We start from the raw sequence: 25,495 nt of genomic DNA on the forward strand, positions 1-25,495 counted from the left end.
CCCTGCCCTTTGTCTCACCCTTGGGCTCTCCAAAGTGGGCAGTATCCAACTGGGCACTAGCACCAAGATAAATTACATTGCTCTGCCGTAAGTGGCCTCTAGTCAAACGCAAATACTGTTTGCTGGTGTGACAGGTTTCCCCAGGAAACCCAGCACATCAGCAAATGCTGTTGGCATTGCGCTAGAGGTCACTTACAATAGCGCCACATAATTTACTTTAGCGCCAGTGCAGAATTGGATACTGCCTACTGGGTTTAGATGGGGAGAATCACCCATTTTGGCTCACATGCTTTTCCTAGTCTTGCACACCACCCATTTCATATCATGTTGAGATGCGGAGACCTCAGTCATGGGTTCATCAGGGAGAGCCCAGCAAGAAAGCAGAGTTGACCTTCTTGGAGAGGAAGTAGCAGAAATCCGTTTCAATAACATGGGGCTTCCAGGGATGTTCTACCCAATTCAGTAGCACAATTGTGCGCATGCACAGACACGCAGAGGGACTTCCCCAAGCTAGGCTCAATCCTTTGTTATGCATTCTGCACCTGGCCTCTCAGCGAAACATTCTGTTTTTCCCTGCCTCTTTTAAAGCTGCTGAACAGCGTTCAGCATCTGAATTAAAGCTTTATGAATCAAAGACATTCTCAGGAGGCTATGTATTAAACCCAATGGTGGGAATTAATGTGACAATGCTTTCCTCTATTTGATCTGTGGCATGTCATCCCTTGGTGAAGAAAGCAAAATCTCACTGTATTGTGAATTGCCAACAGATAAGATGACATGCTAGCTAAATGATAGACAGCTCTATTTGACATATATAGAACCATACAGCCTGTTTAGCAAAGCTCTGGGCTTCAGACAAATAAAAGGCAACTGCTCAGATGCTATCAGCTACGAGTAACCTCCGTCAGGTTAAGGAAAGTAAAACACAGTAGATATTTCTTGGAAGGCTTTCTTGCTTCCAGGACCCAGCTGGAACTCCAGTGAGCCCAGGTAGCATTCTAGATTTCTTCTCTCAGTGGAGTTCTCTTGTTCTTGCTTACCAAGAGCTATATAACTCCAAGAGGAAGGACCATAGCTCAATAGTACAGACACACTTTGTGTATGCAGAACGGGCATTCATTCCCTGGCCTCTCTGGTTAAAAGGATCATGTAGAAGGTGATAGGAAAGACATCTCTCAACTTGAAACCCTGGAGCACTGCTGCCAGTCAGAGTAGGCAATACTGGGCTAGGTGGACAAGGAGGCTGTGAGCTGGCATGAGGCAGCTAAGATAAGACGGCATTCTAAAAGGCAATGGAGAAAGGCTTCCAGGGCTGCTTATCCGTAGTACAGAGGTGGGGAACCTCTTTCAGCCCAAGGGCCGAATTCAGTTCTGAAGCAGCTCTCGGGGGCTGCATTCCAGTGGTGGGCAGGGCCAAAAGCGAAGGGGGTGGGGCCAAAAATACCCCCCCAAAACCCTGCATATTTTAGCTTCAAGCTCTTACTGCCAGTAAGCTTTAGGAGAGGCGTTTTCACCTTTTAGGATGAGGAAAAATAGTACAAAACCTGGGATACCATCAAACAATCAGTGGCTGGGGGCAGGGACAGCCCCAGCTGTCGATGCCCCACTTACACACCACCCATGCACTGCTGCCACCAGCCCTGTTGTGTGTGTTTTTAAAAACCTGGCAGAAGAGGTGCTGATGATTGACGAATGGCTTCTCCTGGTGAATGGCTCCTCCTCCTCCCCCCAGCCCAGCCCGCCCCACTGGCAAAGAGAAGTACAGGGGCGTGCAGAGCCTGTGCTGCTCCTTTCGAAAGCAAAACATCTTTTTCCCTTCCATCTTGAGGAGCAGTGATCTGAACCAATCAGATGTTGCCTTTCAGGGGGTACGGCCAATGATGGCACAGGAGTAGCAAAAAGACCAACCCTTTGTTGCTCCTGTGCTCTCGTTGGCCATAACCCCCCAAAGCAGCATCTGACTGATTTAGCTTAGGGATGTGCAAATCAGCCAGACTTGAGTTCACCGATGTTCTCTGAATTCCATCTCGATCTCTCGAACCTCGTTCTGACTCAAGTCTGTATCAGATTGCAAGCTTCGTTTGTTCTTTTCACATAAACGTCCATGTGTATTTTTCTGTGTATTTTTCCAAATGTACATCCATTGCGCGCATCTTTGAAATGTACGTATTCTTCTCCCATTGATTGAAGCATAGTTGTGCGCATTTTTCAAATGCACACATGCAGTCGTATGCATTTTGGGGCCCACAAATCACATTGCAAGCTTGGAAATGTATAGACTTTGACCACAGATTGGGGGTGAGTCTGTTTGGTCCAGAAGGTGCGATCTGGCTAAATCCTGATCAACCATGAACTGAAATGAATTCCTCATACATCTCTAAGTCAGATTGCTGCTACTCAAAATGTGATGGGGAAAGGGTTTTGCTTCCGAAAGGAGCTGTGTGGGCCTAGCAGGCTTGCCTGGCTGGCTGCTGTGATACTTCCTTTTGAGGGGCAGTGGGGCTAGCTGGGCAAGGAGGAGGAGGAACCACTGCCACCACCACAGCTGCAGCAGTAGTCTGGCCCTGACAGCAGTTGAAGAAGGGTTGGGGCAGGGCAGGGCAGGCCTGGGCCCATTTGATCCTCTGGGCCCTAGGCAATGGCCCACCCATGCTGAGTCCTGATGCCGGGACTTGTTGGGGGAAAAGGAGTGGAGTCAGGGGAAGAGGGCATGGCCATCTCTGGAACCCTCCAACGCCAGTTTGGGACCCTAGGAAGGCCTCCTCTTGTAGGTTCTCCACTCCTGCTATGGGAGATGTGGCCATGTGAATCCATCCTATTTTTCCACAGCTCTCCCATGGTAGCCTGATTCTGAAATGAGATGGTAGCGTAGGTGCTGGAAGCATTGACTCTGCAGCTTTAGCAGCCCAGTCCGTGGGTTAGGCATCTACCTGCGCCATGATTGGCAGTCCTATGGAGCTGACCAAAGCAACCGTCCTTTCCATTAGTGACTAAATGGACCATCACACCATTTTAACTCCCTTCTTGCTAATAACCAAGAGCTCAGCTGAAGAGACAGGTACAGATATGAGGAAACGGCAGGCTGCTGACAATTGATGCCATGGCTGTGGAACAGCTGCTGCTGCTGCTGCTGAACCCAACAAGTTGAGAGGCTAACATCCAAATATTATGGCTTTCCAAATGTCATAATTACAGTATCTCAACTCAAGCTTGTCTTCACTCAGCAGCTTTCCCTTTGTCTTCTCTTTAATCTCTTTAATCTACTATAATTATTTCTTCAGTGAGGATCAATTATCTCAGAAGAGAAACAAATTACCATCATTATCTCTGATTCCCCCCCATCTTTCTCTTTTCTTTGATCTATTTTTTTCCTCCAGTCCCTGTGACCAAAAAAAAACCCCAACAACCACCAGTTCCCATTCAGTGGTTCATTGCTGTTCTTACCTTGCTGTCTGAACATACATCCATGTGTAAATTGCCTGTCAGCTGTTGAATGGTTTGCATCTTTGTGGTGACTCCCTTGTCATTACATTCATTACCTTTTGCAGATTGAAATCAGTTTATTAGAAATGCAGATCTCAAGGAATGATTGAAACCCAGCGTGACACAGCGACACCCCTTCCCTCGCTTGGCTTCACCAGCTGAAGTGCCTCTTGAAAATTAAATACTCAAATTGTCCATAAGAAAGAATATCACCGTCTACAGAGTTAATCGGTGCTATTGTTCCAGTATTGGGCACAGGTTAAACCTGTTTAAACCGTCACTGCTCAGAAATGAATGGTTCTGGTTAGGGCGACGATGACTTTGCGAAGTATAAGAGAGAGAGAAATTGTACTCTTTCCATCTTCTTTAAAAGTGCAAGAGATCATGAACAAGCAGGCCACCTGTACATAACATTCAACCCCCTCCGCTGTTTATTTTACACTGCTTTTAACCTGTTGTGTTTGAACATTACAAAGTGGTGTGTGCCCAATATTACGGAAACACCACAAACCTATTTGTCTCCCAGCCAAGAGGAGACAAATCATACAAGCCTTTAGAGGCAGCGCAGGCTCATGGAATGAAGTTTGTCTTTTTCTCCACTGGCCACACAGTGAAGTTGGTCATGGGGGTTTTGCACCACTGTGCCTTGGTGTCAAGTTCTCATAACCTGCCATTTCCTCCTCTGTAACTTCCTAGAGCTCCTTAGCTCTCCAGCCTGAGGGCCATTTCATATGTGAGTTGAGCAATATGGCTGCTACTGAATGCTGCTCTACAAGATGTGGGCCTCACAGGAGAGCCGTATCATTTGCAAGGGACAGTGTAAAAACCAGAACAGAATGGAATGGGCCGAAACGGTCTCTTCATTAAAACAAAAAACAACAACAAAACCCTGTCAAAAGCCATGGCATGTGCTAGAGACACTTCAGAACAATATTTTAGAACTTGTGATAGTGTATTACTGTTAACCCCACAATGCCCGGAACTTATCCAGAACAGAACGGAATGGTCCAGAATGCCAACTTCCAAGTGAGCCAAATCAACCAAATTCATTAGTCACACATAACAATGGAGATGTTCTTTTAAAACAAGGTGCATGGGAAGTATGCGCCTTGTTCAGAAGCAAAACTGCAGCTCTGGGAGCATGATTCTCCTTCCCAGCAAGGCATGTGCTCCCCATGCACCTTGTTTTGAAGGAAAATAACTTTTAAAATATGCTTTTTTGCTGCCTCTGCTGCAGCAAATTCAGCCATGCGGAGTGACCAACCCTGCTATAGATAGTAATCCAGGGCATACTGAGTGCAAAAGCATTCTGTGGTAATAGTTATGCTTGTGGTGGCTGCAGATGCTTCACTCTGCTCTTCTCTTGTGAGCACAGAACTGGGGGGAAAGTTACTCCTTTAATTTTAAAAAAATGATAGTGGTGTCAGCCTTGGTGGGCCCAGCATTTGCCCCACCATGCTAGGCGCTGATGCTGAGCCTAATCCTGAAACTTCACTTTGTCTTTTTCACATGGGTACTCACACAAAGATATAAGGCATTAGCCCAACACAGGTTTTTATTTATTTATGTATATGCTGCCTTTCCTCCAAAAATGGCTCTGAAACTGTACTTGAAGCCCACTTACGATACAAATGAAAAACATAGCAAGGAAAGGTCAGTATGTAAAATCCTGTGCTCCTGGAAGTCTCTGACTTCCTCTCTTTAGTTCCTGAGATACTTTTCACCCTCTGAGTGTTTATCTCCTGATTCTCTATTGCCTTGCAGCTCACATGGTAAGTTTGCAACAAATTGGGATCCATGGAAAACAGAAAACCTTCTATTTACCTTTTGGGCACTGGGGGTGGGGGGGGGGTGAATGGGGTGGATTAATTTCTGCCAAGCCTGCTAAGAAATAATATGCTGATGAAATGGTGCATATAAATATTTAATTTCGTAGATAACAGCATTTATGTGCTTAGGTCGGAAATGACGTCTTAAAAAGCAATTCCTTCTGTTAAATATCAGAGTGGTTTAACTGCCCAGATGTGGGAAATAAAAATGTGCTAGGATATTTTTTCCAGGTTGCTGAGGGAAGCCAGGAGCCAGAATAACCATTGAAACACACAGGGGAGCATAGGATCTGTTGTGGGAAAGATGTGGCGTGTGTGTGTGTGTTTGCACACATATGGGTGTGTGTTTGTTAGGCAGTGGTGGTGCTAGGGCTGGGCCTTGGGGCTCACACCCAAGGCACTGTAGCCCAAAGACCATCCAGAAAGTGGCATGTGATGGTGGCAGAGGCAAACAGGCCTGTCATCAACACCTGGGCCAGCATAGTCACAGCTAGGGAAGTCCGGAATGTATAAAATCTGTTCCACCTGGGTTCTGTAGATTGTCAGGTGCCTTTCATTCTGTTGTCCACCCATTCACAGAAATGGATTTCTTTCAGTTCCCAAATTTGTGCAAATGTCCATTTGCACACATGGGGAAATGCGAAAATTCCCCCCAAATGTGCATTTTCACACTTTAGCCTATGGGGGAAATGCACATTTTGGTTTTGGCCGGTGGGGGGGTATTTTGTGTATTTTTCTACCACGAAAATTGTGCAAAATTCAGGAACATCAGAAAGACACTCCACAAGTCCATGGAATCTGCTGGACAGGGGAAAAGCTGGCCTGCTTCAGAACCTGCAGGTTGGATTCATAAAAATCCTAACTCACTTGGTTCTGTTGCAGATTTCTCTGACAACCCTAGTCACAGCAGCATCCTTTCTTCTTAAGTTCTTAATTTTTTTTAACTTTAATAGTCAGAGGGTGGCCAGCCAGGCATGTACATGGTTACCAATGCTCATTTGATATGTTATACTTTTCTATAACAAAATGGCACTTATGCCCAAGCAAATGTGGTTTGCATCAGGACAGCAGAAGGAAACCCCATTTTTTTCTTGCAATCAAAATGGTGCTATGGTTTAAGTGAGTTTAAAATTAGTGATGTACGAAAGTCACTTACCTGGTCCCGCAGCTTGCTTCGCGGTGGGGGGGAGGCGCTTCGGTTCTCCCCCCGAAGTTCAGGCCGGGGGGGAGGCGCCCCGCCTCGCCCGGCCGAAATTCAGGCCAGGGAGAAGCGCCCCGTCTCCCCAGCCATGAAATACAAAAGTGAATTTTAAAAACACACACACACACCCATGATAGGCTACGTAACGATTAACGTAGCCTATCACGGCTAGATTTCCAAAGTCAGCCGTGATAGGCTACGTTAATCGTTACGTAGCCTATCACGGGTGACTTTGGAAAAAAAAAAGTGCGTACGCAAATGGCGGTGCTCATGGGCGCCGCCATTTGTGTTCCTTATTTGGGCCCGGGTAGTCTATGTAAAGATTTACGTAGACTACGGCAAAAATAAGGGCAACGCAAATAGCGTTGCCCTTATTTTTGCCGTAGTCTACGTAAATCTTTTCGTAGACTACCCGGGCCCAAATAAGGAACGCAAATGGCGGCGCCCATGAGCACCGCCATTTGCGTACGCACTTTTTCTTTTTTTTCCGAAGTCACCCGTGATAGGCTATGTAACGATTAACGTAGCCTATCACGGCTGACTTTGGAAATCTAGCCGTGATAGGCTACGTTAATCGTTACGTAGCCTATCACGGGTGTGTCTTTTTTTTTTTTTCATTCACCTTGTAATGGCAGTGGCAGCAGCCGGTCGGAAGACCGGCCGCCGCCCCCACCCCCGCCCCCACCGAAACACCGCCGAAACACCGCCGGGACCCGCCACCGAGAGGGACATTCGAGGGAGGTAAGTCCTGTCCGGGGGGGTGGGGGGGCGGAGAATTTCACCAACAATTTCGGGGGGCCGAATGCATTGGCATTCGGCCTCCCCGAGATTCGTGGAAAAATTCACGGCCATCCCTATTTAAAATGCAAAGCTGCACATGCTCAGAATATTTGTTTTCTTTTTGTAGTGCTGGGAAACAGATTTTTTAAATTGCTCAATGGTAGCAGGCAGTGGGAGTGATCATTCTGTGCTTCACAACTGAAGTAATACACATAGCTGTCTAAAGGGAGGGGGTGTTTGAGCATTAAGTCCAAGGACTAAAAGAAGCATAGGAAACATGTAGCTCTCCATACAAACTCCCATCAGCCCTAGATAGCATTGCCAATGCTGAAGGGTGATGGGAGTTGTAGCCCAAAACATCTGGAGGGCCACAAACTGTGCATAGGGATGTAAAGGTTGTGTAAAATCCATTCCATCTGTGTTTCGTGGGTTGTGAGGCACCTTTCATTCTGTCATCCGCCCTTTCATGGAGTTGGATTTTTGTTAGTTTCTGAATTTGTGCAAATTCGCATGTGCAAAAATGCACAGCTCCCTAGGGATGTACGAAAATCACTTACCTGTTCGTGGATTATGTTTATGGTGGGGGGGAGGCGTTCCGTCCCTCCCCCCGGAATACTGGATGGGGGGGAGGCGCTCCGTTCCTCCCCCCAGAATCCTGGACGAGGGGGAGGCGCTCCGTTCCTCCCCCCCCCCCGGAATCCTTCGCGGCCGGCTGTGCTCCGTGGCAGCTCCGCGGAGCAGCTGGCCAGGCCCAGCCAGGCCAGAGCCGTCCGCAGCCGGATTTCCAGCCGCCAAGGGCTCTGGGGAAAAAAACCGCGTATGCAAATGGCGGCGGCTATGGCCGCCGCCATTTCCGTTCCTTATTTTTGACGTCTTAATCTACGTAAATAATTACGTAGACTAAGATGGCGAAAATAAGGGGAACGCAAATAGCGTAGTGGATGCTATTTGCGTTCCCCTTATTTTCACCGTCTTACTCTATGTAATTATTTACGTAGACTAAGACGGCCCAAAATAAGGAACGCAAATGGCGGCGGCCATAGCCACCACCATTTGCATACGCCTTTTTTTTTTTTTTAACCCAGTCGTTTTAGGCTACGTAAGTTTTTACGTATTTGCGTATGCCTTTTTTTTTTTTTAACCCAGTCATTTTAGGCTACGTAAGTTTTTACATAGCCTAAAACATCTGCGTAAAAAGAAAAAAAGGTGTACGCAAATGGCGGTGGCCATAGCCGCCATTTGCGTACGCCTTTTTTTTTTTTTTTTACCCAGACGTTTTAGGCTACGTAAAAACTTATGTAGCCTATCACATGTGTGTAAAAAAAAACATTGCAAATGGCGGCAGTGGCAGCCGGTCAGAAGACCAGCTGCCGCTGCCACAGCCGCCGCCGCCCGGAAGATCCGCCCCAAGTAAGTCTCGTCCCAGGGGGATCCGTGGGGGGGGGCGGGGGGGCAGGCCCTTCCGCCACAGATTTTGGGGGGCCGAATGCACTGGCATTCAGCCTCCCCGAGATCCGTGGTGGAATTCTCAGCCATCCCTACAGCTCCCCACAAAATCCACAAACCCCCACAATGTGCATTTTCACACTTTAGCCTATGGGGGAAATGTGCATTTCCAGCTGGGTTTGTTAATTTTTGTGTATTTTTCTATGACGAAATTTGCGCAAAACTCCCGAAGGTTAGAAAAATGGTCCACAAGTCCATGGAATCCTCCTGACAGGGGAAAAGCTGGGGTACTGTGGAATCCATGAGTCAAGATTCATAAAAATCCGAACTCATTTGGTTCCATTGCAGATTTCTCTGACGTTCCTAGTTGTGCACCTTAGTCTAAAATTACCTAGCTGAACCACTGGTGTGAAGAATGGCAATTCTGTGTGAGCACCCTTGCTAGAATTATTGCTTGCAGAATCAAAGTGGACTCAGCCCATCTTGAGCAGGCCCCACACATCAATTCTGCTCACACCTTCCGACATCTCTGAGCTGCTAGCCTGTTTGCCCTGCCACCGACCAAAAAACCCCACCCCACACCTCATCTTGAAGAAGGTGGACAGGCTAGCAGATGGAAGATAGCTCCAACAAAGATGGGAGAATTCCTACAAGCTGCCCATCTATCAGCAAATGGTATGCAGAGCATCTTTTCTCACCAGAGACCCAGTGGGATCCTACAGTCTTCACTGGAGCCCTCTACCATCTGTTACTCATCCCCTTTGTCCGAAATAAGGTGGGTTTTTTTCTCTTGGGAGAATAGGGTAGAAATAAGGTGGCCACCTATGAATCACCAAAAAAGAGGGCATATATCACCAAGAAAGAGCACAAAAGGGGACTGCAATTTGCATAAAATTTGCATATGATAATTTTTATAGAGAGATACAAATTTAGAAATGATTATTATAATTCAAATAGAAATATAGTGCATCTCACCATAGCGTGGAAGGTTGTGGCCACGTGACCTGTTGTGTCTTACTCAGTCTGCTGTCCAGATGCTGTTGATGGGCAACTTCAAGGCGCACCTCTTCCTTCTGGTGGTTCTTGATAATTAAACTGGACTTGGCCTGGACTGCCTTTCAATATAGAGGACGATTTTCTGTACAAGAGGACACATGGACATCCAAGGCAGCAGCAGGAGAAGAGCTGGCATTTGTACCTTTCAAATGTTAAGTCAAATGCTCAGAGAGACCCTTCAAGGGTTTCTGAATAATCAGCATTAACCCTTAGGGGACACAATTGCTTTTTATGGGGAGCACAAAGCTGCTCACCCATATATAGCCTGCGATAGTGATGCTGCCAAAGTTAAAAAATAATGCGTTCAGAACACAAATGTTCACATATTTAATACCTGAATAATCTCTCTCTCTTGACTCAAAATTCTTCCTCTGCTCGTAATTTAAATTGTGAATATCACAAGCTTATGAGCTGTCTACACACTCAACACCAGCAGTCGTTGTGGATGCATGCTCCAAAGCTGATGGCCTTAAGCTTTCATTCTTGATACAACAGTGGTTGATTGACTAGTACTTTTAAAAACGAGAATGTAATTTACAGAGCAATAGCTTGACTCCATTCTTGAGGAATGATTTGCCTGGGAATTCCTAAGTTTCTAGGTAAGGCCCAATCCTGGTGGGTGTGGTTGGATTTGTAATGGTACCTGTTACATAGTGTTTTGCTTTGATGTTTGCATTGTTATATTTTTTGCTGTCCATTTGATGTTGTAAGCTGCTTTGGGCACAATTTTGTGGGAAAGCAGCATACAAATAAATGGATGATGATCATGATAACGATGCTATCCTAAACAAGAGAGAGCAAAGCCAAAGTTCCCTTTTCTGGTCAGCCACTGCCAGCTCAGACCCCATCAGTGTTTATGTGAAATTAGGACTTTTTGCTCCAATGAGCATCACTTGACAGTTGCTTATGTTGAACTACATTTGCCAATTTAATGCCCATTTCTCAGTTTAGACAGATCCTATTGGAGCACTTCTCTAGCCCTTTTTGTTTCAACCACCCTAAATAATGTTAGCTAATGGAAGCTATGCACCCCAGTCTGACTAATACACCCTATTGGCATTCTGTAGGAGACAAGGTGATGGAGAAAGAGTTTCCTGGAGGTAGAGAGTTTGAAAACCATTATCATAGGTCATCCTATAGGGACTTATATAAGATAGATACAAGGCACAAATGTGGAAATCACCATTGTAGCTTCTAGTTCTTCAGCAAAGGAGATCGTTACCTTGTTGGGGTGCTGGAGCTTGAGCACCTCAATGATGTCATGAGCTAAACCGTGAAGGGACACCCAAGACGGGAAGGTCATGGCAGAGAGGTCAGACTAAATACGATCCCTGGGGAAGGAAATGGCAACCCACCCCAGTATTCTTGCCATGAAAACTAAATGGATCAGTACAACCAGACATATGTTGGTATACCATCGGAAGATGGAACTCCCAGGTCAGAAGATGGTCAAAATGCTACTGGGGAGGAACAGAGGATAAGTTCAACTAGCCACAGATATGATGACGCAGCAAGCTCAAAGCCGAAAGGACGGCTAGCAGCCGATGGTGCTGGTGGTGAACAACGAATCCTATGTTCTAAAGATCAACACACCATAGGAACCTGGAATGTAAGATCTATCAGCCAGGGCAAATTGGATGTGGTTACTGGGGAGATGTCAAGACTAAATATAGACATTTTGGGTGTCAGTGAACTGAAATGGACTGGAATGGGCCACTTCACATCAAATGACCACCAGATCTACTACTGTGGACAAGAGGACCACAGAAGAAATGGAGGAGCCTTCATAATTAATAATAAAGTGGCTAAAGCAGTGCTTGGATACAATCCCAAAAATGACAGAATGATCTCAATTCGAATTCAGGGTAAGCTATTTAACATCACAGTGATCCAAATATATGCCCCAACCACAGATGCTGAAGAAGCAGAAGTAGATTAGTTCTATGAGGATTTGCAGCACTTACTGGATAGTACACCAAAAAAAGATGTTATTTTCATTACAGGAAACTGGAATGCTAAGGTGGGTAGTCAAACGACACCTGGAATTACAGGCAAGCATGGTCTGGGAGAACAAAATGAAGCAGGACATAGACTGATAGAATTTTGCCAAGACAACTCACTGTGCATAACAACAAGCACTCTCTTCCAACAACCTAAGAGACGACTTTATACATGGACTTCACCAGATGGTCAACACCGAAATCAGATTGACTACATCCTTTGTAGCCAAAGGTGGTGGACATCTATGCAGTCAGTAAAAACAAGACCTGGAGCTGATTGTAGTTCAGATCACGAACTTCTTATTGCACAATTTAGAATCAGACTAAAGAGAATAGGGAAGACCCACGGATCAGTTAGATGTGAGCTCTTGAATATTCCTAATGAATATGCAGTGGAGGTGAAGAATAGATTTAGGGGACTCGATTTAGTAGATAGGGTCCCGGAAGAACTATGGACAGAAGTTCGCAACATTGTTCAGGAGGCAGCAACAAAAAAGTCCCAAAGAAAAAGAAAACCAAGAAGGCAAGATGGCTGTCTGCTGAGACACTGGAAGCTAGGGATGTTAGAGAATTCCGCCACGGATCTCGGTGAGGCCGAATGCCAGTACATTCGGCCCCCCGAAATCCATCGCAGAACGGCCTGCCACCCCCCCGCCCCCCGCGGATCCCCCCCTGGGACGAGACTTACCTGGGGCGGATGTTCCCGATGGCGGCGGCTCCAGCGGCAGTTTCGGCGGAGGCGGCGGCTGGTCTTCCAACCAGCTGCCACCACCACCACCACCATCTGCAGTCTGTTTCCCCCCCCCCCATTCGTGATAGGCTGCGTAAAGACTTACGTAGCGTATCACGTCTGGGTTAAAAAAAAACACAAAAAAAGTGTACGCAAATGGTGGTGGCTACGGCCGCCGCCATTTGCATTCCTTATTTTTGGCCGTCTTAGTCTACGTAAATATTTACGTAGACTAAGACGGCGAAAATAAGGGGGAACGCAAATAGCGTCCGCTATGCTATTTGCGTTCCCCCTTAGTTTTGTCGTCTTAGTCTACGTAAATATTTACATAGACTAAGACGGCCAAAAATAAGGAACGCAAATGGTGGCAGCCGTAGCCACCGCCATTTGCGTACACGTTTTTTTTTTAACCCAGATGTGATAGGCTACGTAAGTCTTTACGTAGCCTATCACGGCCGAATACAGGGACGCAAACGGCGGCAGCTATGGCCGCCGCCATTTGCATCCCTGCTAGCCAGCAGCCGGCTCCGCAGAATTCCCACGGAGCGGAGCCGGCCGGCCAGGATTCCAGGGGGAGGGACAGAGTGCCTCCCCCCCACCACCAGAACCCGGCAGAGCCAGGTAAGCGGGGTTTCATACACCCCTACTGGAAGCAGCCCAAGAAAGAAGGAAAGCAAAAGGGAACAGTGATAGGGGGAGATATGCCCAATTATATGCAAAATTCCAGAGGTTAGCCAGAAGAGATAAGGAATTATTTTTAAACAAGCAATGCGTGGAAGCAGAAGAAGATAATAGAACAGGGAGGACAAGAGACCTCTTCCAGAAAATTAGAAACATAGGAGGTAAATTCCAGGCAAAAATGGGTATGATCAAAAACAAAGATGGCAAGGACCTAACAGAAGCAGAAGAGATCAAGAAAAGGTGGCAAGAATATATGGAAGATCTGTATAGGGAGGATAATAATATCGGGGATAGATTTGATGGTGTGGTCAGTGAGCTAGAGCCAGAAGAGTGAGGTTGAATGGGCCTTCAGAAGCATTGCTAATAACAAGGCAGCAGGAGATGACGGTATCCCAGCTGAACTGTTTAAAATCTTGCAAGATGATGCTGTCAAGGTGATGCATGCCATATGCCAGCAAATTTGGAAAACACAAGAATGGCCAACAGATTGGAAAAAATCAACTTATATCCCCATACCAAAAAAGGGAAGCACCAAAGAATGTTCAAACTATCGAACAGTGGCACTGATTTCACCTGCCAGTAAGGTAATGCTCAAGATCTTGCAAGGTAGACTCCAGCAATTCATGGAATGAGAATTGCCAGATGTACCAGCTGGGTTTAGAAAAGGCAGAGGAACTCGAGACCAAATTGCCAATATCCGCTGGATAATGGAGAAAGCCAGGGAGTTTCAGAAAAACATCTATTTCTGTTTTATTGACTATTCTAAAGCCTTTGACTGTGTGGATCATCACAAATTGTGGCAAGTTCTTGGTGGGATGGGTATACCAAGTCATCTTGTCTGCCTCCTGAGGAATCTGTATAACGACCAAGTAGCAACGGTAAGAACAAACCACGGAACAACGGACTGGTTTAAGATTGGGAAAGGAGTATGGCAGGGTTGTATACTCTCACCCTACCTATTCAACCTGTACGCAGAACACATCATGCGACGTGCTGGGCTTGATGAAGCCAAGGCTGGAGTTAAAATCACTGGAAGAAACATTAACAATCTCAGATATGCAGATGATACCACTTTGATGGCTGAAAGCGAGGAGGAGCTGAGGAACCTCATGACGAAGGTGAAAGAAGAAAGTGCTAAAGCTGGGTTGCAGTTAAACCTAAAAAAAACAAGATTATGGCAACCAGCTTGATTGATAACTGGCAAATAGAGGGAGAAAACGTGGAGGCAGTGACAGACTTTGTCTTTCTAGGCGCAAAGACTATTTATTTATTTATTTATTTATTTCATTTCTATACCGCCCAATAGCCGAAGCTCTCTGGGCAGTTCACAAAAATTAAATCCAAGCAACACACAATAAAACAATTTAAAATATACAGAACATTAAAACCACAATATAAAAATACAACCACAATAAAACCTAGCAGCAGTGCAGGAGTTTAAAATACAGATTTAAAACAGCAAAGATAAAAATTTAGAAAGCTAAAATGCTAAAATGCCTGGGAAAATGAAAAGGTCTTCACCTGGCGCCGAAAGGAATACAATGTAGGCGCCAGGCGAACCTCACTAGGGAGCTCATTCCAGAGCCGGGGTGCTACAGCAGAAAAAGCCCTCCTCCTAGTAGCCACCCACCTCACTTCCTTTGGCAGGGGCTCACGGAGAAGGGCCGCTGATGATGATCTTAAGGTCTGGGCAGGCACATATGGCAGGAGGTGATCCTTCAGGTAACCTGGCCCCAAGCCGTTAAGGGCTTTGAATGTTAACACCAGCACTTTGAATAGGGCCCGGAAATGAACTGGCAGCCAGTGCAGCTGGAAAAGTACTGCAGATTACTGCAGATGCTGACTGCAGCCAGGAAATCAGAAGACGTTTACTTCTTGGGAGGACAGCAATGACAAATCTTGATAAAATAGTGAAGAGCAGAGACATCACACTGACAACAAAGGTCTGCATAGTTAAAGCAATGGTATTCCCCATAGTAACCTATGGCTGCAAGAGCTGGACCATAAGGAAGGCTGAGCGAGGGGAGATAGATGCTTTTGAACTGTGGTGCTGGAGGAAAATTCTGAGAGTGCCTTGGACTGCAAGAAGATCAAACCAGTCCATACTCCAGGAAATAAAGCCAGACTGCTCACTTGAGGGAATGATATGAAAGGCAAAACTGAAGTACTTTGGCCACATCATGAGAAGACAGGATACCCTGGAGAAGATGCTGATGCTAGGGAAAGTGGAAGGCCAAAGGAAGAGGGGCCGACCAAGGGCAAGATGGATGGATGATATTCTGGAGGTGACAGACTCGACCTTGGGGGAGCTGGGGGTGGCGACGGCCAACAGGAAGCTCTGGCGTGGGCTGGTCCATGAAGTCACAAAGAGTAGGAAGCGACTGACCGAATAAACAACAACAACAAAGCTTCTAGTTGGATCTAACAAATTATTAAGGACTATAATCAGTGAGTATTTTTAGTCCCATCCCCCTGCTCTTTTTTCTTTTAATTTCTAATCTTCTTGTATGTGGTGTTCTTCCTTTGTGTTGGCTACATGTTCAACTTTATTTCAAAATAGTTCAGATATAACAGGAAACCATGGTTTCCCACTTGGAGACCAAGCCTTGAAAAGTCTTGGGATCACACACTCCCCACTTTCCTCTTGTTGTCTTCCACTCACCAGAAGAGGAGATTGGAAGACTCTGTATCTGCTTCTGCTTTTAAACAAGCCATAGTTCCCCTTGACATCCAAATTCAGGGAACTGTAGTTTGTTTAAATAATGGCTTAACTGTACTTTGTTTAACAATGGTTTGAAACTAAGCCAGGATCTGAAACCATCATTTGATCCTGACTGCTTTTCACTTATCAAACTTCAAACAAGTCAGAGTTCCCCAAATTTGGATGTCACAGGGACTGTGGTTTGTTTCAAAGCAGAAGTTAAAGCTTCTGATTTCTTCTTCTTGGCACACAAAAGAAGAGGGAGGGTGCATGAACCTAAGGCTGTCAGGGGTGTTTCTGAGCACAGGGAGTGGTATAGTGGTTCAGATTCTGAAGAAGAACCGCCAGACATGGGGGAGGTATTTTCCCAGGCTAGTCCAGACATGACTAGGCAGGCTTCTCAGGTTTCAGAGGTCCAGCTGGTAGAAGAGGAGGGTCCCTCTTCACCCCCACCCCCCACCCCCGTGAGAGATAGTGAACAGGGAGAAGCAGGATTTGGGGAGTCTGAATTAATAGATGCCAGGTGCAGACACAGAGCAAAGAGAGAAACTGCCAGGGCAGAACTTAGACGGTCTACCTGATTGGCCTTGCATGAACAGTGGCGCTTAGAAGCCTCATAAGAGAGAGACCTCCTCCCTACCCCTTAAGTTAGGCTAGTGAGGCCGCCTTCCATTTTTAGGGATGTCAGAGAAATCCGCTGTGGATTCAAATGAGGCCGGATTCTTTGGAATCCGGCCTCAGGAATCCACAGCGGATTGGGACCACTTAACTCTGCTCCAGGAGGACTGGAGGTAGAACGGCACTCGGCTGCTTCTTCCAGCCAGGGCTGTTCGCCTCCTCCCTGTCCCTGCCGATTGCCTTTAAAAGAACTGTCTTTTTTTAAAAAAATGGCGATCAGGGGGAATGTGCCCATAGACTTATACACAAAAAAGAGCAGTGAATCTTGTGTATAAGCCTATGGACACATAGATTTATAAGCAAGGTTCATGACTCTATTTGCATATAAGTCTATGGGCACATCCCCCCCGATCGCCATAAAAAAAAAAGACAGTTTTTTTAAAGGACAGGGACAGGAAGGAGGCGAAAGGGTCTGGCTGGCAGGAGGGAAAGTAGGCACCCCCAAGCCAGTCGTTCCAACCCCCCGAATCCAAGTGGAACAGACGGTTAGGAATCGGTACACCCCTATCCTTTTAAAATGGTGGGCAACTTTCATAACTACCTTTTGAACCCCCTGAAGGCATTTCCTTGTAGACTGAGAGTCATGGGAATTTGCATCTGTATGACAAGCTGTTTGCTGCCTCCCAGCTCAGCAGAGCAGAGGAAGCTGCTCCAGCTGGTCCAGGGACTACAGAAGTAAAGCAAGCTCCCAGAGAGTGAGCAACCAAAGCGAGCGGACAGGGGGAGCAAACAGGAGTTGGCCAGGGGAGTTCGGCAGGGGAGGTCAAGGGGAAGGCCCCTAACATTTTTTTTATTATTTTTTTCTTGTAACACACACGTCCACACCAGTTGGACTCTACTTTTAACCTCTACTGAGTAGAGGAGTAGGCACAGGCTAGTCTGGAACAATCAGAAAGCTAGACACAAAAAGGGAAAGAGGCTATGGAAGGACAAGACTCTCCAGTGGTGGTGACCTGCAAGGTGTGTGTGATGTTTGTTTTCTTGCCTGAAAACAACATGGCCTATACCTGCAACAAGTGCTGCTGGAAGAAAAAGTAAGAGGACTGGAGCGGCGACTGTTGACCCTCAGGGGAATAAGAGAACATGAAGAGTTCTTGGACAGAATGGTGGAACTACAGCAGCAAAGTGAAGACCAGAAGCTTGAAGAGCAACAGCAAGCTGAGGCAGAAGTGGGAAATGCTGAGGTGAGGAAAAATGGAATAGAGGATACTCCTTGGAAAAGGGTGACAGGAGAAGAAGAACTAGACACCACTCTGCACCAGTGGAAGCAGTGGAGCTGCGGAACCGATTCCAGGTACTTGAGAGTGAGACTGGAGGACAGCCTGCAGAGGAAGATTTACAGGGGAACCTGCATGAGAGTGAGCAAGAAAATGAAGGTCAGTCAAGCAGAGGCAATGAAACCCAGGTCTACAACAAGAAGCAGAGAAGAGTAGTAGTAGTGGGAGACTCCTTGCTGCGGGGGACCGAAACCCAAGTATGTCATGAAGACCCGTGGACTCACCAGGTATGTTGTCTCCCGGGAGGACGGATTAGAGATGTGACTGAAAGGTTACCTGCCCTCATAAAGCCCACTGATAGGTATCCCTTTCTTCTCATACATGTGGGAACAAATGATACCGCCAAGCGGAGCTACGAAGAAATCACGTCAGACTTTGAAGCTTTGTGAAGGAAACTCAATAACTTTGGGGCCCAGATAGTTTTCTCATCCATCCTTCCAGTAGTTAGAAGAGGGATAGAAAGGGAAAGAAAAATACTCTGGGTGAATGACTAGCTACAAAGGTGGTGTTGGCGTAAGAGATTTGGATTCTGGGACCACGGGCAATACTTCCTGGAAGATAGGCTGTTGGCAAGGGATGGGTTGCACCTCACAAAGGCTGGGAAGAATGTGTTTGGCCACAGCCTGAAGAACTTCATCAGGAGGGCTTTAAACTGAATCCTACAGGGAAGGGAGATGTAAAGTTGGGGGTAACAATGGATGAAGGCTCATGCACCACAACGGAGAGAACAGCTCTAATAGCGCCCAATAATAGTCTTCAGAAACGTGTAGGAAGAAAGCCAGATTATGAAGCACATGGTCTTCGATGTCTATATACTAATGCCCAGAGTATGGGAAACAAACAGAACGAACTTGAACTCTTAATACGAGAGGGAAATTATGATGTCTATATACTAATGCCCAGAGTATGGGAAACAAACAGAACGAACTTGAACTCTTAATACAAGAGGGAAATTATGACTTGATACGTGTAACTGAGACTTGGTGGGATGACTCTCATGACTGGAATACAGCAATTGAAGAATATAACTTGTTCAAAAAGAACAGGAGGAACAGAAAGGGAGGTGGGGTTTCACTATATGTGAAAATACATATCTCCACACAGAAATACAGGAGGATGAGCTTGGTAGCCCCATCAAGAGCATCTGGATCAAAATAAATGGAGTAAAGAATAAAAGGAACCTGGTGGTCGGAGTCTACTACCGGCCACCAAATCAAGGAGAAGACGAGGATGAAACTTTTGAAAAGCAAATAGCCAGTGTTTCAAGGAAGCATGATGCAGTAATAACAGGGGACTTCAATTTCCCCAATATTTGTTGGGAGACAAATTCTGCAAAACATGGCCCCTCCAGGAAATTCCTGACTTGTGTGGTGCATAACTTCCTCCTACAGAAAGTAGAGGAAGGAACTAGAGGATTGGCTATCCTTGACTTGATCCTAACCAACAGAGATGACTTAGTGGATAAAGTAGCAGTTACAGGAACTCTGGGGGAAAGCGACCATGTTGCACTTGAGTTCTTGGTTCTAAGGGAAGCAAAAGCCGAGTGTAGTCAAACATGTACCCTGGATTTTAGGAAAGCTGATTTTAATAAACTCAGAACAATGATCAGTAAGGTCCCATGGCAAGCGACTCTAACGAGAAAAGGAGACGAAGATGGGTCAGAGCTTTTAAAAAAGGAAATTCTCAAGGCACAATTACAAACCATTCCAACAAGAAGAAAAGGTGGAAGACAGCAGAAGAAGCCAATGTGGCTTCGCAAAAAGCTTAGAAATGACCTGAAAACAAAAAAGGACACATATAGGAAGTCAAAAGAAGGCCAAACAACAAAGGAAGAGTACAGGCAGGTAGCACAAAATTGCAGGGATGGCATCAGGAAGGCTAAAGCTGAGAATGAGCTGAGGATAGCAAGGGATACTAAAAGCAACAAAAAGGCTTTCTTCAGTTACGTGCATAGTAAAAGACAGAGGAAAGAAATGGTGGTTCAGCTATTAAATAAGGATGGCAAAATGATAACAGATGACAAAGAAAAGGCAGAAGTGCTCATTTCCTACTTTGGTTCAGTCTTCTCCCAAAAGAGGGTCTATGACCCCCCTGGCAAAGGCGGAGTACAGGCTGAAGGGGCAGGATTGCAGCTTGAAATCCATAGGCATATGGTCAAGGAACACCTAATTCCTTTGAATGAGTTCAAATCTCCAGGGTCAGATGAACTGCATCCTAGAGTAATAAAGGAACTGGCAGAAGAACTCTCAGAACCACTGTCTATTCCCTTTGAGAAATCATGGAGGATGGGGGAAGTGCCAGATGACTGGAGGGGGGTTAATGTTGTCCCTATCTTCAAAAAGGGCAAAAAGGAGGAATCTGGGAACTACAGACCAGTCAGTCTGACATCAATCCCTGGGAAAATTCCAGAGCAGATTATAAAGCACCTCTGTAAGCACCTTGAAAACAATGCAGTGATTACTTGAAGCCAACATGGATTTGTCAAGAACAAATCCTGCCAGATGAATCTGATCTCATTTTTAGATCAAGTAACCTCCCTTGTGGACTGTGGGAATAATGTAGACATAATATATCTCAACTTCAGCAAAGCTTTCAACGAAGTGCCCCATGATATTCTCATGAGCAAACTAGCTCAAAGTGGGCTAGATGAAACAACGATCCGGTAGATCCACAGTTAGCTACAGAATCGGACTCCAAGACTGCTTATCAATGGGATCTTCTCAAACTGGGGAGAGGTAATGAGCAGGGTACCGCAGGGCTCAGTCCTGGGCCCAGTGCTCTTCAACATTTTTATTAATGACTTGGAGGAGGAGGTGCAGGGAATGCTGATCAAATTTGCAGATGACACAGAATTGGGCAGAATAGCTAATACTTTGGAAGACAGAAACAAAATTCAAAGTGATCTGGATAGACTGGAACACTGGGCAGAAAACAACAGAATGAAATTTAATAGGGATAAATGCCACGTTCTGCACCTAGGAAAAAGAAACCAAATGCACAGTTACAGGACGGGGGATACGTGGCTCAACAACACTACAAGCGAGAAGGATCTTGGAACTGTCGATCACAATATCAGCCAACAATGTGATGTGGCTGAAAAAAGACAAATGCTATTTTGAGCTGCATTAATAGAAGCACAGCTTCCAAATCCCAGGAAGTACTAGTTCCCCTCTACTCAGCACTGGTTAGGCCTCAACTGGAGTACTGTGTCCAGTTCTGGGCACCACACTTGGAGAAAGATGCAGACAAACTGGAGAGGGTTCAGAGGAGGGCAACAAAGATGATCAGGGGACTGGAAACAAAGCCCTATGAAGAGAGACTGACAGAACTGGGCATGTTTAGCCTTGAGGAGAGAAGACTGAGGGGAGATATGATAGCGCTCTTCAAGTACTTGAAAGGTTGTCACAGAGAGGAAGGCCAGGATCTCTTCTCGATCATCCCAGAATGCAGGACATGGAATAATGGGCTCAAGTTACAGGAAGCCAGATCCGGCTGAACATCAGGAAAAACTTCCTGACTGTTAGAGCAATACGACAATGGAACCAATTACCTGGGGAGGTGGTGGGCTCTCCCACACTGGATGCATTCAAGATGAGGCTGGACAGCCATCTGTCAGGGATGCTCTGACTTGGATTCCTGCATTGAGCAGGGGGTTGGACTTGATGGCCTTGTAGACCCCTTCCAACCCTACTATTCTATGATTCTATGACCCTTTGAAATAATGGAATAAAAGCTGTAGACTGAAGCCCCTTGTCTGTGTTTGCTTCGGCACTGGAAGTTAAGTGGGGGCAAAGGGAATCCTGACAGCAGCTTACTGTGCCTGGGCCTAGGGACGCTGGAGAAATCTGCAATGGATTCAAATGAGTTTTGATTTCTATGTATCTGACCTGTGCATTCTGCAGCAGTCCGGCTTTTTCTGAGTTGCATGGATTCCACAGACCTGTGGATTGGTTTTTTACATTGGGGGGGGGGGTGGATTTGTGCAAGTGCACGTTATCACAAATACATCCCTAAAATCCTTTCCCTTCAATAAGCAGTTGATGAAATAAAAGAAACCTGACAATCTACAAAACACAGATGGAATGGATTTGACAAAATGTGTACATCCTACCTGGGCCTTACTGTGCTTCCACTGGAGTTTTTCCATCCCTCCCAGAAGTAAGACCATAACTGAGACAGGGATATTTGCTGTAGGCTTTTAGCTCCTTCCATGCTTTCTATCAACCTAAATTACTATTCAAGGCATTCAAAGCTGAAGGCAACCGTTTTGTGGTGGCCAATTGAACAGATGACAGTGACTGCAGCTGTTTCACCAGTGTTCATTATTGTAGCTGTCTATGTAGAAAGAATCCTGTTTATTAAAAAGAGCATTACAAAAGATTGCTAATCAATAGATTCTTTGTTAATTGACATGCTGATGGAATGGGGGAAAGCTGCATGGTATAAATGTCTGGGGGGCTCTTTAATGGGTATATTGCAGCACAGGTTAACAAATTCAGGGCATTGTCTTGTTCAAGATAAGTGCATTTAGGTCCCATTGGTTTCAGTGAGAGACCTAGGCATGTGCTTAACTCTCCCCCATTCAAATTAGCAGGGCCAAAGTGCTTTTATGGTGAGGTAGAAACTGAGGAAACTGAGACACATGGTTAAAGATCATGAGTGCAAATGGGATGGGATTAAACAGCACTCCTTTGGATTCACATTCTCCTATTCCAGGAACACCTCCCACTGCACAGATAATCAAGTGACTTTAAACTAGAGCTGTGCACAAATGGCCTGTCAAAATTCTCCAGCCTATGTTTGGGCAGAGAAATTGGAGGGACAAGTTCACTGAATTTCTCCCAGGGGAGGAGGAATTCTTCAACAGTTTCTCACAGATAGGGTTCACTATTGGCAGGGGTTGCAGCTGTCACGTTCCTTTGCCCTCCCAGTTCACAATCAACACAGTCTAGGAAACAAGGCTTCAGGCTCACTACTTTATTAATTAATGACTAGCTTTTTTACAAATGCAGGTTTTAGGAAACTCTCAGACTGCAATGAAACAGCTAATCCACACATCTATGAATATCAATAGAGGATACGAAGTGGAAGTTGCGAAAGTTGCCAGCAGTCTGGGCAAGAACTTCTCAGCCAGACTAACTTCGCAGGGATGCCCTTCCCTTAGTGTGGCTCCCTCCTGCCTAGGCTTTCATGATTGGCCAACCTGGCAGAGCGTCTGGGCCCCCACCTCTAACTTTTCCCGCTTCACTCTGCGAGGGACCCTAGCATCTCTCAAGTCATGCCCTCGCTCTCCTCCTCCGAACTCTGGGTTCCCATGGTGGAGGGAAGGGGGTGGGGTGTTCAGCCTGAGTCACCTGTCTGTCAAGGTCTTGGGAAGGAAAGCCTTGCCATATCTGAGCTCACTAGGGAAGGTGCCTCCCCCAGTTCTGGCTGTTCCCATGCTGAATCTGAATCTGAGCTGCCAGACATCCACATGCTCAGATTCATTCCTGATGGTAGCACAGCTTCTTTCTTTTTTCCGAAGGCTTGTTGGTTTATTGCACTGCTTCTGTAGGTGGCAACAGCATCAACTGTGTTGAGGCTTCCACTTTTCTGAGGCAGAATTTTTAATTTCTTTTGATGGTATTTTTGAGCTTACCTAATCACTACAAGGTGGCTGAGGGTGCTGTGTGTTTTCTCTCTCTATTACACATCTTTCCATTGCTCTGCAGCCTCCCAGGCTACCTGCACTTTCTGAACTGAAAAAGCCCCATGGGAAAAATTTCCTCATGATGTCTTCCCAATAATGGCTTTAACTGAAGTGTGCGAAGCCAAGGAGGCTACAGGCTGCCAGAGAGATTACTGTACAATGACAGACAGGACACCCATGCACAGTCCTCAGCCACCTCATAAGTAAGTTAAGCACAAGAACCCCAAACCCAGCCCCTAAGAATTTCTCCAAAATTTCTTCTCCTTTGAATTCCTTTCAAAAGCAATTTCTTTTCTATCAAATTCAATGACAATGGTCCCAAAAAAAATGTAGGAGAAATTTTCAGCACAGAACTACTTTAAACTCGTAATTGCAGAACAGTGGAAGATAATCCACACAAGATGGTGGTGATGATGACAATAATATCCTCAGAGCCACATAGAAAAACAGTCCTTGGAACCCGGGAGCAACCCATTGCTAAAGGGGATGCAGAGATGATGGTGATGATGATATCCCCCAGAACCAGCCAGAAAAACATCCAAAGTGGTGGTAAGCATGACCACCAAGTTCTGAGCATCCAAAATACATCTCTTCATATGAGCATCCCCCCCCCCAATCCCCTCTCCATGCCTCAGAGAAATCCAGCTTAAGCATGGAATAAACAAGGCCTGACCATCCCAAATCCACCCCTTTCCACATCCACAGAGCAAACCAAAAGCATGGGGGCAGGGGGAAGGCCTGAGCAACCACTACTAAGAAATGCACGGGGAAAGCCAGAACAAGATCAAGACTGCAACTCTATACACAATTAGCTGGAAGTAAGTCCCATGGAATTCAATGGGGCTTACTTCTGAGTAGATATGCATAGGCTTGCACTGTAAGATGGACAATAAACAAAAAGGAAAAAAATGGTCCTCAAGAAAGAAAGAACCATTACCTACCTTTTAGAGCTAAAATAATCAAAGTAGGCTGTCTGACTGCTGCTGCTCTCTCTCTCTCTCTCTCTCTCTCTCTCACACACACACACACACACCTTTTAAAATTTTAAATACTCACACTATGCTCTCACATGGACCCTCCTGCCTGTTAGTCCACACACACTCAGAGATAACCAAAGGAACCAGGTCTCTCCCTCTCCCTCTCGCTCTCTCTTTCTCCCTCCTCCTCCAAGAAAAAAAGCAACATTTGTTGTTTTAGAAATAGTTGGAACTCCAGCTCTCTGCTGCTCATTGCCTGTCTTGCACTCTGACTGCATGCAGCAGACCTCTGCAGCCACGTGGTTCATTGCCAGAGTTATGATTTGCTCAGGGCTTTCCCATCCTTGCCAAGGGATTCTGCCAATTGGGACTGCCTCTCCCTCCACCTGGCCCCAAGCCTCTACATTGCTCAGAGAGCACCAATATGGCACTGTGTGGGAATCACGCCCCATGCACACCGAGTTCAGTATAAGCCCTGGAAGCCATGGAGCTTTCAGGGCTGGGAGTGACAAGAACATCAGGATCAGGCAAATGCAGCAGCCAGAGTAGGCTGGGGAATGCTGAGAGTGTAGGACTTTTTTTCTGTCTAAACATGCATACGGTTGTGCCCTAAATCAATGAATGAAATCAATATGAAAATACCACAATCAAAACAGTCAGCAATGTTTAAAAACACACACACCAGAATAATAGTTAAAATAGCCACATGCCGCAGCCCTTATGGACCACACATTCTGCACAACTGTTTTAGGAGAAATTTGGCAGCAACCTAAGGATGTGCAGCAGAACCTCATGGAGACATTTGGCTAGCTTCATTGAAATTATTTTGTTGTTGTTCAGTCGTTCAGTCGTGTCCGACTCTTCGTGACCCCATGGGCCATAGCATGCCAGGCCTTCCTGTCCTCCGCTCTCTCCCGGAGTGTGCTCAAGGAAATTATTTTACCGTCTCTCAAAATTCCTCCTTTTT

At 45.9% G+C, this 25,495-nt stretch overlaps 1 long non-coding RNA gene across 1 annotated transcript in view; it reads right to left on the minus strand.

Annotated features, from left to right (window-relative positions):
* The window catches only part of LOC146353753 (uncharacterized), a 46,376-nt gene extending 21,712 nt beyond the window's left edge, over positions 1 to 24,664 (minus strand). The window contains exons 1-3 of the long non-coding RNA XR_014787407.1: positions 24,608 to 24,664; positions 9,715 to 9,877; positions 3,445 to 3,539 (exon numbers count right to left, since the gene is read on the minus strand). This is a non-coding gene — a long non-coding RNA (uncharacterized LOC146353753). The remainder of the gene's footprint in view (positions 1 to 3,444; positions 3,540 to 9,714; positions 9,878 to 24,607) is intronic.
* Positions 24,665 to 25,495: the final 831 nt, after the last annotated feature.

The sequence above is a fragment of the Heloderma suspectum genome, chromosome 2 (assembly GCF_057233095.1).
Source record: "Heloderma suspectum isolate Gila_16-S chromosome 2, 16-S_ref, whole genome shotgun sequence".
Taxonomy (NCBI): domain Eukaryota; kingdom Metazoa; phylum Chordata; class Lepidosauria; order Squamata; family Helodermatidae; genus Heloderma; species Heloderma suspectum.